Consider the following 13336-nt stretch of genomic DNA (forward strand, 5'->3'; position numbering starts at 1 on the left):
GGAGAGAGTACTTTTGTCAGAGGGGAATCTAATTCTTATTCTCCAAGGTGTAGGAAGGTGTCTGTCAACATGAAAGACTATGTGTTGTACGAGTGCTTATGTTCATTGTTCTTACAGGTGCCACATTGTGGCTATAAATGGAAACTGCGTATTGCACTAGTGCTCATATTTACCTGCTATGTTTTCTTGTAGGGTGTTATCTTGTGTAGTTGTTTTTTTTGTGCTTTATGGGTTTGAACCTTCTTGTTAACATGTGTTGTCTGTTTTATTGGGAAGGGGATGTGTTGTGATCTATACTGTAGAATACTCTCTGTCATGGAATGGAGTGATGCATCAGGTGATGTATCATTCATTCCAGAGAGAGAAGCAACGGCTGAAGAGTTGGTGCTGTCCTATTGATCCCGCTGTATTACCAATAAATTATCTATCTCAACTTCATCAAGCGGACTGATACTTTATTACACGTGACTATGCTCAAACAGAGCACAAACGCTAGATTAACAGCCACTGAAAATGTCAAACACATTGCTGGGATCAGGCAAAATGGCTTTGCACTAAAATGGGCCGCTGTAGATACCAATGAACTCATAGTAAAAATTGTTCTTAATTGTAAAAGCATGCTTTTGTCATGCTTAGACGAAAACACACCTAGCAACGAGATTAGGGAAAACTTCTTGGCTATCTCAAAATACATAAAAGAGTCACTTTTTGTCAAAAACACTAGGAGCTCGACAAGAAACCAAGGCTGGTTTAATGCCGAATGTGCAAAAGCATATACTAATCTTAAAAACTGCATTCATGCCCCCGTCAAAAATATTGAACACATCAAGGAGGCAAGACGTAATTATAAAACTGCTCTCAAAGACAGTAAGTCTATCTTAAAACAAAATACATGGCGGGCTCTACGCGATGCTGCAGATAGCCGCGATTCTTCTGCCTTTTGGAAAGCGTTGAATTCCCCTTTCATGGCAAATAAGGAAATGGCAGTTATGGACATTGCCATATCCGAATCTGAATGGGTAAAACATCATTCAAACTTATATAAAAATCCGATCCTAGAGGCCCAAGACTGCACACCTAATCCAGTGGGTATAGTGCATGATTTTAGAATGAACTTTACCCTAAACGAGATTACCGTAGCAATCCACTCTAGTCCTGCCGGCAAAGCCCCAGGACCGGATGGTATTCCTGTGGACCTTTTTAAATCAAATGTAGCATTATGGGGTTCTTTTCTAACTCAGGTTTTAAATGCATGCAACAAAAGTGGCTTTCTACCAACATGGTACGAATCTGTGATCGTACCAATTTTTAAGAAGGGAGACAGGTCGAACCCAGCTTGTTACCGCCCGATTTCGCTGTTGGACTCCACTGCTAAGATCATTGGACGGGTTTTACTGGACAGATTGCAGACCTGGGCTAACGAACAAGATATCATTAGCGACCTTCAATATGGGTTCCGCGAGGGTTTGGGCACAGTTGAACAGAGTCTAAATCTGCATATTTTAATGGACAAGTATATTAGGGCAAAAAGGGGCAGACTTTTTATGACTTTCGTGGATTTGACGGCAGCTTTTGACTGCGTTATTCACGATAAGCTGTGGTTGATTTTAGAAGGTCTAGGTGTAGACTTATTAATTATTACTTTTTTAAAGGAACTTTACTCTGGAGCAAGGGCTAAAGTGAGATACGGGAGAGGTGGAGAATGCACAAGTCACTTTGGAATTGGGAGAGGCGTGCGGCAGGGCTGTGTCCTTGACCCATTTCTCTTCACATTGTATATAAACGGTCTGGAATCTATTCTAATCAAAGAGTGCAGGGACCTACCTAAGATGGGCAAGCGTTTTATCCCTGCACTCTGGTATGCAGATGATGCAGTCTTAATGGCCCGCACACCTCTTGGTGTTCAAAAGGTCGTTAATTCATTTACTAGTTTTATGTCCAACCTGGGACCATCAATTAACTGTTCTAAAACATACACAATGAACTGTGGGGCAGGGACTAACAAGAGGGTAAAAACTGTATTTTTTAATGCCAGCCCAATAGAGCCGACTAAAACATTTTCTTATTTAGGAATTCTATTCGACAGGACAGGGAGCTGGATTGAGGCGATCAAATCCAGGCGCCTGCTGTTTGCCAGGGCATTAGCGGCCCTGTCAAACTTCAGCCGCAAACTTGGTAAGCGCTCACCAGCTGAACTCCTATACATCTATAAGGCCAAATGTGTGTCTATTGCCACTTACGGAGTGGGTATATGGGGTTATGCCGACTCAAAGGCCTTGCAGACCGCGGAAAACATGTTTCTCAAGTTTCTCTTGGCAGTGCCCCAAAGCAGTTCAAACTATATATGTCATATGGAACTGGGTATTCCATACTTAGAAGACATTATTAAGACTCAACCCGTTCTTCTTTGGCACAGAATTTGGCTTTCAGATGAAACTGCCTTTAACCGCTATTTACTGACTGACGTTTTGAAGTCTGACGGTGTTAAACTTACTAGGTGGCTGGAGTACGTGAAAAGGTTTCTGTCAGACATAGGTCATCTGGAATACTACACAAACCCCTGTTTGATGCGTAGTATATCCAGGAAAGATCTCAAGGCTTGCTGCATGGATTATGTGGGCGTAATTAGAACAGCTACCGAGTTGAGAAGACCCACGGTCCAAGCCCATTACTTAACCTTGTCGTCACCTACTATCCAGTTATATTTATCTTTAACTGATCATGACTTTGATCGTCTCTTGCTGACTCGTTTTAGACTTAATATTTTATTTAGATCCCTAAGTTTTCCAGCGAATAACGACTGGTCTAGAGACTTGTGTAAATGTCCCTGAGACCACGTTTCATTACAATCCAGCATCCATATTATGTTTTTTTGTAAATATTATGATGTACCAAGAAAGAGATGGATTGTACCAGTTCTAAAGAGCTTTGGTTTGAGACGTTGTCGCCCGGCTCTTTTAGCATTGCAATTTTTAGAGAACGAATTTGTTATGGCATCTGTTACTGTATTTCTTAAAAATGTTTTTAGATTCCGGAAATCAATGATTATGTGACTTGTAAGTATTGTGTTGACCAGGAACCTATTGTTTTAAAAAAAAAAAAACTTTTTAATATTGTGCTTTGATGGTTATTGTACATTATAACCGAATAAAGTAAAGATTGATTGATTGATTGAAGCGGTTATGCATAATAAAGATCCTGCCATACAAGATAGGTTATGGATTAATGGAGATGCGAAATTAAAAGATATTTTAAGCATAGTTAGAAAAGCAGAAATGTCTAGTCGTAGTGCCAAGTTACTCAAGCAAGATGCTGTAGTCTCTGAAACTTCTGCAGAAGTAGTTAGTAAAATCAAGGCTAAGGTTACGGCTGCTACCAAATCTGGTGCTCTAATTAAACATAAAGTTGAAGCTACTAAAAATAAGGCTCTTAATTGTTATGCCAATGCCATAGTCCTACGCACCTCGCATCTAGCAAGTTCTGTCCTGCCTCAAAACAAAGATGTATCAATTGTGGCATTGTTGGCCATTTTGCCAAAGCGTGCAGAAGGAAGGGTGGTAGGAAAGTAAAGTGTTTGGATGATGCTGATGATGATTCTAGTGAATGCGAATGCAGTATTAGAAAACTTAACGTTAATGATTCCAGTAATGATCCGCAAAATTTAGATCCTAAAGAACTATTTATTTGGAATGTTAATGATAATAGCAATGTGTGTTTGAAAAAGCCATTCTCTACTATGTGTATTGGGGGCATTTTTGTACAAATGTATGCTTATTCAGGCTCTCCTTACACTATAGTTGATGAGAAAACTTGGAAATCCCTTTTTGCTAAATGTTTGGGTGATAGACTTTTTGCGTCTGATATTCACCCAGAAGGGTTTTCTGGAGAAAAGATTGATATGGTCGGGTACAGGTCTTTGGTTTTTAAGTTTAAAAATAGGGAGACTACTAGCAAATTGTACGTTGCTAAGAAAGGACCGGCAGTTTTAGGCTGGAAAGATCAGGGCAAATTGGATATAATTCTCAATCCAAATAGTCCTGATCCTGTCATGGTCCTTACTGAGGGTGATTTACTTTGTGAGGAAATTTTGAAGAAGTTTCCTAAAGTTTTCAATGGAAGTATTGGGAACCTCAATGACTTTGAACATTGTATTGTATTAAAGACAGATGCATGCCTGAAAGTACATAAAGTCAGACATTTTCCTGTTCTTCTTAGAGATGATGTTGAAAAAGAATTAGACAAATTGGTTAAAGCTAACATCATAGAGCCAATCGAATCCTCAGAATGGATTTCTCCGATTGTAGTAGCCAAACGTAGCAATGGCAAGCTGAGATTGTGTATTGACCTCAGGCACTTAAACAATAAGATTGTTGTGGATACATTTCCCCTTCCAAAATCTCTTGAAATGCTTTCTTTAGTGAAAAATGCTGAGTGGTTTTCATCAATAGGTCTTTCTGCTGCTTATCATCAGATTTCCCTTTCTGATGAAAGTAAACAGTTTACAGCTTTTATTACCCCTTTTGGCTGTTTTCAGTATAAGAGACTTCCCTTTGGGTTAGCCTCAGCTGCTGCTATCTTTCAAAGATTAATGTACCATTTATTTGGCAAAATTAAAAATGTCAGGTGTTTCCAGGATGACATTCTTGTTTTTGGAGCAGATAGGTCAGAGCATGACAAGATTTTGACTGAAGTTCTCAACATCCTGGAATCCAAAGGGTTAACTGTGGAACATTTTAAGTGTAAGTTTGCTGTCAAGTCCATTACGTATTTAGGTCACATTCTCAGCAGTGAAGATGTTTGTCCTAAACCCTCCTTAATTGAAGCCATCCGTGATGCTCTCAGCCCCAAGAGTACAGAGGAAGTCAGGTCTTTTTTTAGCACTTGTAGAGTTTTACTCTAGATTTGTGAGGAATTTCTCCTCCAAAATGTTCCACATTAGACAATTTCTCAAGAACAAAGTTACATTTTTATGGGATGTTGAGTGCCAGTTGAGATTTGACAATATCAAGTGTGTAATTGTAGAAGCTCCTGCTCTCAATGGATTTGATCCTGAATTGGATAATATTGTCACTGTGGACACCAGCAACAAGGGTTTAGGTGGTGTTTTATCGCAAGTTAGGTCTGATGGTAAAGAAAATATTGTTGGCTACGCTTCCCGTGCATTATCTCCCACTGAGGAGAAGTTCTCCGTAATTGAAAAAGAAACTCTTGCATGTGCGTGGGCAGTGGAACATTTTCGATCTTTTGTGTGGGGGAAGTCATGTGTGATTCGTTCTGACCACAAACCTCTGGTCAAATTACTTACTACGGAAGTAAGTTTGAATGCTTCTGCTAGAATTGCTAGATTATCCTTGCGGTTGCAAGATTATATCTACAAAATTGAGTATGTTCCTGGCAAGAAGAATTTCGTAGCTGATTTCTTGTCCAGATTGCCCATTGAAATGCAAGAGTGATCATTCCGAATTAGATGCTGAACAGATTGCTTTGATTCATAACCAGGGTTTGTCAAATTTTGACGAGAAAGAATGGTCAAATTGCTATAGTCTTGAATCTGTTTTCCAAAAATTGTCTGAGTTTATTAACATTGATTGGCCTTGCAAAACCAAAATTTCCGAGGTTTTCAAATTTTTGGGGGGAATTAGACATGAGCTCTCTGTTGTCAATGGGTCTATCTTTAGAGGCGATAAGGTTATTCCTCCACTTTCCTTGAGAATGAAAATTGTTTAATTTTGTCATGAGGAGCATAGTGGCATTATGAAAACTAAGCAAAGAGTCAAACAATGGTTCTGGTGGCCTGGTATTGATGTCCTTATAGAGAGAATTGTACGGGACTGCTTGCCGTGCTGTAATTCAGATAAATCTTTGGTCACTTTGAGACCTAAAATGGGTGAGTCCTTTGTTCCAACCAAACCATGGCATACTATTGCTATTGATATCATGTGTCCCATTGGATTAGAGTTGTTGTAGCTCTCATTGATGTGTTTTCAAGGTGGCCGGTCATTAAAGTTGTCAGCAGAATTACGTCTGAGGAAATTTTGAAGTTTCTAGACAGGACTTCCATTGAAGAAGGTTTACCTGCTCAAGTTATTTCTGACAATGGGGTACAATTTATGTCCAATTTGACTCAAGAATATTTTAAGAGAGCTAGGATTAAACAGAGAACCATTTCTCTTTACAAGCCTTCTGACAATGGCATGATTGAAAGATTTAATAGAGTTTTGAAGAATTCTATTCAAATGGCTGTTCAGAATGGTTGTGATTGGAAAGTGCAAATCTTTAAAACCATCTGGATGTATAGAACCACACCTCATGATGCTTTAGGAGTTTCCCCTTTTGATGTCATGAGAGGTCGTGGTGCCAGGACTAAGTGCAATCCTCAATGGTTGTTAGAAACAGCTTCCAAAACCATTCCTTTTGATGTTATCAGGTCAAGGATTATTTACAAACGTAACAAGTATCAAGAAATGTATAACCAAAAACAGAATTCCAAAGATGTTTGTATCAAAGTTTGGTTGTTGGGTTAAAGTTAAGAAACCTTGGAAAACCAGTAAAGGTGAAAGTCAATATTTCAGACCTTTAAAAGTTACCAAATTCTCGAGGAATGCTGTACAATTATCTGATGGCAAGGTTTGGAACTTTAAAAGAGTAGCTATTTTTCGCCCAAGTCTCAATTGCTCTGAGAATGTATTCCCTTCTGATGCTCCTCGCTCTTCTGATACTCATGCTGAGTGGGACATTGTTGCAGAGGAAAATGTTCCTACCAGTTCTGTTACTGTTCCTACCAATCCTGATGGAGACTGTGTCAATAATCCTGGGGTGTCCATGGATGTTTCTAATGATGTTGGTGGGGATTCTACTTTTCCCATTGTAAATAATGATGTGGCTACTGGTGATGAGGAACGCAATGTTGATGGTAATCTACCACTTTGTGACAAACGTATTCGCTCTAAACCTAAATGGATGGCGGATTATGTTTGTGAAGATGTATCTTAATTTGATTTGTTTTGTTTATGGGGGGAAGATGTGTTATGTTATTGCTATGTCACTGTTTTATTCTTTTCCTTCGTTCCACTTCTCGCTCTGTGATACCACGTCAGCATGAGCTCTAGAGTGCTGGTTAGTGGACGTTGAGTTGAGAAGGGAGCGGAGGCGTTACTTTGATGTACTGGCGTTCTTACATTAAAACCTACTTTAAGTCACACTTTCCGTGTCTGACCATTTTTACAATAATTCACTAGCAAATACACAAACATGCAAAACAAACTAACTCACAGTAATGCGCATGAATACACACACATAAGCATCACTCACACACAAATAAAAAGGAAAATGAACGCATGCGCACTTGCATGAATACTACACAAAGTGCTGGTAGTGGAACATATCCACCATCTCAGCGCGCGTATGTACGAGACATAAACCCATCAGGAAAGATGTGTTTTTCTTTAAATCTGGTGTACAACCATTGTCTGCTCATGCGGAACTGTGAAATTTGCATGAGATGACAATTGGCGAAAAACGACAAAATTTGCAGTCAAGTATAAATGAGGCCATTAGTGATTAGTAACATTTGAATCCAATAAATCAGGAAGGAACTGGATGGCTTCTGATCATGCCCTAGCACAAAAAGTGACCAACTTCTTGTAATATCTTTCACTACTGTATTAGTGATTGGCTAATGGTGATTACAGGTGGGTTGGCTTTTCTGTTCCATACATGCTGTTGCAGGTTAGCAATCCTGTCGATCTGCCAGCAGGTACTCCGGATGTAGACACACTTCACACTCGGGCCAGGCGTGGCCCGAGGTTATAAAATAAAGGGAAGGAGACCGCTCTGGGTCTTTCTGCCCAACTACAAACAGTGCGTGGGTGTGCAATATTCCAGTGGGTGTGGGACGGTCTCTAAGCCATCCTAAGGCTCCCTACCTCATAACGATGGATGCTACACCTGCCAACTTACAAGTGAATGTCACCATGTGAGGAGAGGGTGGGGTCTTGGAGAGGAGGGGCTTCATGCCAGGATCTACCTAAGGGGCACTCTACCCCTCACCATGCCCGTCATACCCTTCTGACAAATAAATATAAACAAGCATTTACAATGCAATGGTCTCGGCATTGTTAAAGTTAGAGCTATTGGCATTGCTTATGACATTATTTTTGTTTATATTTTTGTTTTTAAAACATTTAAAGAAACGGCATTGTTATTTACAATGTCAATAGCTTAATCACTCAAATGGGAGACCTATTGCATTTTCACCCACACACAGAGCCAACCACCCACACAGAGCCACCCACCCACACAGAGCCTGAGGTTGGTATCCCGCTGGATCAGAATCAGGAGTCTAAATCTCGTTTAAACGTGAGCTCTAAACCTAGCAGAAATACACAGCCAAGGTAATAAATGTCCTGGGTGGTATTACCATTGTATGCTGCTTCATGGTGGAAAACTAGAGCCGTTGTTGACACATTGGTCACTAGTGCCCTAGTAAATAGATGTGGCAGTGTCTCCAAGCATACACCAGGGAAAATAGCAGTGTTGTAACATAAAATTATGCCCCCCTCCCTCCAGATTGTGAAGAGGGAGGAGACACTTAGTCTCCCACGTCGCTTTGATATTCATTGGTTTTAAGATGAATGGGACCCCTGAAGGGCTGCCGCCTTACCTACAGCGCTGCCTTACGCCCAGGGCCCACCTTCAGCATGAGTGAGCTGAGCCCAGGCCGGCAAATATTCTGAGGGCCTCAGCAGGGAACTGCCTGACGTAATGCTATGCAAACACCAGCTTGTCCACCCCACCTGGTTTCAATTGAGTCCCATTAAATAATTAGTAATCATCCCTTAATGTACCTCAGCATTATTGTTAGCACCCCATCAACCCCCTGCCCTCCTCCCATCTTCCTCACACCTGCCCTCATAAACACATTTTTGTTTCCTCCCAGGGCGCTGTCCAGGTCAATCCAGGGTAAGACCGGCCCGGGGAAACAGCAAGGTTAACTGTACAAGACTCCTTATTAATAAGTAGGGACACTAGAAGCATGTGATAGTGCCATATAAACTGCATATTTTAACAACAAAAATGTTCTTTCGAGCTCAAATGGTTAAAAAATTTGTAAAAATGCAGCGACATGTGTTGAGACGCAGTGGAAGGACCTTTGCAAAGGTTGACTGCTCATCTTTCTGTAGCTTATTGCTATAGTTGGATGTTAAACTGGTACTAATGAGGTACAGTGTTTACACGTTTAAAAATGACTAAATCCTTAATACTATCACAAAATATTTTGCTTTTTCTTGCCGTAGAATTCACTTAACCCTACCGCATAATTCCAGTGGCCCCATTAATAGGGTATGCCTCTCTCCGTGCGTCATTCACTAGACGACTCTGAGGCAAGACCACAGTTGTGTTGGTAGGCCTTCAAAGTGTTTGACCTCGTAGAGTAGCCTAACTGATCAATGAAATAAATGCATCTGCTAAAAACTGAACCTGCTTGGAAACGAACTAACTTCAGCATTGACAGCTACCATTGACATATTTGCCACTTGATTGGCTGGTGGTCACATTAATTGAGCTTAAAACATTCATCCATTTAGAATATCGTTATACGCGAGGCTGACCCTTAAACTCCCTTCACGCGCAGGCTCCAATGCAGCAGCGCACGTAGGCCTCTTCTTTATCGGCTCCGATAACAACTGACGTGTAACCCCGGCCTTCCTTCGGGAATCCTGCTTCTCCGAACCAACTATTTACAGAATGGCGCCTGGAAGGCAGGCGGAGCTGGGATTGCAATTTCGGACAGTTGTGGCGCAGCTGCCTTCTTCCCTCGTGCTCCTTCGGAGATGCAGAGTCAGCCTCGGGCATTCGTACCCTGCACCGCAGGGGTAAGAGGGGGCGGGGGTGGCTACTACCCCTGAAAGGCCAACACAGGCCCAGAGCTGAGGGAGAAAAGAGTGGACCTGGTTGAACCAACTGGTGGATAATTGATCACACTTATAAAGGGTGGCTCTACGAATTAAATCACTGGTCTCCCAAAGAGGCCAAAAAGTTAGAATGGCTATGTGAATTCGATATTTGCAGACACCCCAAGAATGTACAATAAATGAAATAATGCAAATGCTTGCTAATTTTATAATAAATCAATAATGTGTGGCTTGTAAAAATAGATGGGCGCGTGTGTGTGGCACGTCATTCGTGGCACAAGGCAGGCTCAGCTTCTGTTCTAAAAAATCAAAACAAACCCCTACATAGAAGATTTCAAACGTTAACGAGCACACAATTCCGCTATTGTTTCTACGAGTGCAGTAATTTACAAAAAACAGACAAAGGAATGGGCAGTGCTATTGCATCGCTTGTATTATGTATGTATTCCTGCCGTTTCCCGCCTTCTCGATACTGCCTCCTAAAATACAACTATCTTCTGAGATTCTGGAGCATAAGAGGCGCCGAGGAGGGATGCAGTAGAGACCCAATCATTAAATCTCTGAACACTTAAGAAAGAAAAGGAATGCAAATACTCCCCAGGGGGCGTTTTAAATGCAAATGTTGTTCCGCACACGAAGGAATCTGCAGAGAATTTCGATCTTTGAACGAAGAGGAGACACGGCCCGGCTCCTGCAGGGAAATTTCTGTGGAGATGGGGCTGAACACAGACCGCTCGAGGTAGGTTAGGGTTCTGAGATCAGCACAGTCACTGCACGCAGACATTCCATCCCTATTAAGAACACGCTACAAAAAAACCTTGCCTACCGAAAAATGTCATGGACCTCGCCACGTTAGGTGTCCTGACAAATTCCACGCTCAATGCAGCTGCCAGCAGCTTAGCACCCAGCAAAGGCAGCGCAGGAAAGACCCCTCCCCCACACAAGCGAAGCGTGAGGCCCAGCCTGAACTTGGGGGTGGGGCAGGGTTGGGCGGAGGACCCTGCACATGCCTTGTTTAAAATATTTTAATTCTCCAACTGCCTAACTGCGTACAGCACACAACCTCACTGAGATGTACTCCGGTTGGTGTGCTGGTGACAGAAAAGCGGGAGGGCATTTGTATAGTGCACACACGAAATCTGAAGAAAAGGCACCAAGGATGCGTGCGCGGTCTAAACAACCTCCCATTGCTGAGCAGCCAAGACCTGCCTAATGGAACGGCGGACAGTTTTTTTAGTGGAAAAGCATCCTCGAATGTTTGAACAGATGCTGAGGACCCTCTGCACCCTCAGTGAAAGACCCCTCTAGTTCTCACCTTCGTTTAACAGCGACCGGTTCGATGCCTTTCACAAGCAGCAGCAGAAGAAACAGACACCGCCTCCCACAACAGAACTGCAGGCAAACACCCGCCCCTCTCCACAGAAGGGGTCATAAAGAGAGCACTGCACCGATTGGTTATAAAACCTGTCAATCAAACCTAAAAAAAACAACAATCACGGTAAGACCCTTCCCCGATTCGTTCCAAAAATAACGTAAACAATGTGACACGATACTTTGCGCGTGATTAATGGAGGCATGTAAAATTTAATTTTAAAAATGAAGGGGGTAAAAAGCCCTAATGCGTTTATGTGTTCGCAGAAGGAGCGCCGCACCGACCCAGAACAGCTGGTGAATAGTAATTACACACCCGGTGCAGGCGTCAGCGCGAGACTTTACCATGGCAACAGCGGTCCAATAGAATGCCCCCAAAGAGGTCTTCACGGGAGCCGACAGCAGGGGGAGAGGACAGGCACACGACTGCCTTTCTGCGAGGCTGCGTCCTTTTCGGATTCGGGGGCGTGTTTTGCTGTTGTCTCCTCCCTGAGACTTCTCGCAAAAAACACGCCCCCCGATCCGAAAAAGACGGGGCTTCAACGGAGTGACTGGACCTCTTCTCCAGTGGCTGGCCAGCATTTAAGAGGCCAGCCAATGGAGAACAGGATAGAAGAGGGGCGGGTGCAAGCCCCTCTTCTCAATAACATTAAATCTCCGGACTTCCGGTCTGCCGACCGGATGGTCCCGAGACCTAAAAAGGGTCATTGAGGCTGTCACTGATGTCCTGGGTAGGTTTCATGCCTCTTAATTGACATTAGCTGCTTACTGTCTCAGAAAACGAGCTGGAAAGCCACTGTTTACAGTGGATTTCAGCTCATTTTCCCTGCCACTATCTGATTTCGGCTCTTCACCGTGTGCCCTGGGGGAGGGAGCCGAAATTGTGTGACACACTGTGGCACTGTGTGAGTTGGCAGGGCTGTTGGTCTCTTAACCTCCATAGTTCAGCAGTTCAGGTTTATTACCCCTCAGCTCTCGTGTCTCCAAAAGCAGTTGGCAGTGCACCAAGAGAAGGCAAAATAGACAATTGACCCTGGGGGTAAATGAGGAAGTTGGAATCCTTAGCTCTGATAGATGATTTCAGTCCAGAAAGAACACTGATGCAAGTGAGAGCAGCTGTTATGTTTATTGGCGAGGGATAGAGAGGTTCCATCTTTGTCCTCTAACTGTAACAAGTTGTGTAGGCAAAGTCTAGAATTTTATAGGGAAAAGACCTGATTGGAATATATTTCAAGACTTTACAGACACTAATCCTGGCTTTACCCTAAACTGGCCCCCATGGCCATTTTCAGCAGTGGGGTATGTCCAAAGCCCATTGTGGGTTGATGTTGTGACTTGATACTTGTACCCTGCTATATCATATGCAAAATAGTTTACTATTCAGATGCAGCCTGTGCTCTGTGTTGTTCCTCTAGAGAACAACTGTTACTGCCATCTGGGGTCCACCTTAGTAGCTTGGCTAAAGTAACAGGCAAACATCTTAATAACATTTCGGAATTCATTTTAAAATCCATGTTGATTAATTTAAGGCTGCCACTAAGGAGATCTTAAAATACAGTTTAATTTATTATTAGAGGTTAAATCACACAAAACCCTGGTAGCACTTGTACACCGTGTCCCTGATTATGAGAGGGCAGGCCAAACATGTTGAAACCTGTTGAATTTTACTTGGTTCAAAAACACATGGCATATTCTGATACATACAGAATTTGTTACAGAAAATACCAACTTCTGCTACGTAATTTCTCAATTTCCAAAAACACCTAATTTCCAGAGAAAAATACCAGTAATACCACACGCCAAGGTTTCAGAATATACCAGGTACAGTAACTACCTCACCCTTTTCTGACCCACACATTATGAGGGATCATGTGCCAGACGTCCAGGCACAAGAGCATGTTGTAGCAAAAGGAGGTGAATGTAGCATTTTCTGCCTGGCCTCCTCTAAAATCGTGTCTCCTTCTTCCTCACACATTCACAGCTGTCCTTATCTTATGCTCACTTTCAATAAAAGTGTATCCCCTCGACCATACAGGCAAATCTGACCTGGA

The 13336-nt window shown here is 42.3% G+C and overlaps 1 long non-coding RNA gene across 1 annotated transcript; it reads right to left on the minus strand.

Annotated features, from left to right (window-relative positions):
• Positions 1-9321: 9321 nt before the first annotated feature.
• Positions 9322-11743, minus strand: LOC146862444 (uncharacterized). The gene is made up of 3 exons (XR_014978129.1): positions 11602-11743; positions 11230-11391; positions 9322-9929 (listed from the first exon to the last, which is right to left on the minus strand). It is a non-coding gene; the product is annotated as an uncharacterized LOC146862444 (long non-coding RNA).
• Positions 11744-13336: the final 1593 nt, after the last annotated feature.

This window comes from Triturus cristatus, chromosome 2_2 (assembly GCF_964204655.1).
Source record: "Triturus cristatus chromosome 2_2, aTriCri1.1, whole genome shotgun sequence".
NCBI lineage: Eukaryota > Metazoa > Chordata > Amphibia > Caudata > Salamandridae > Triturus > Triturus cristatus.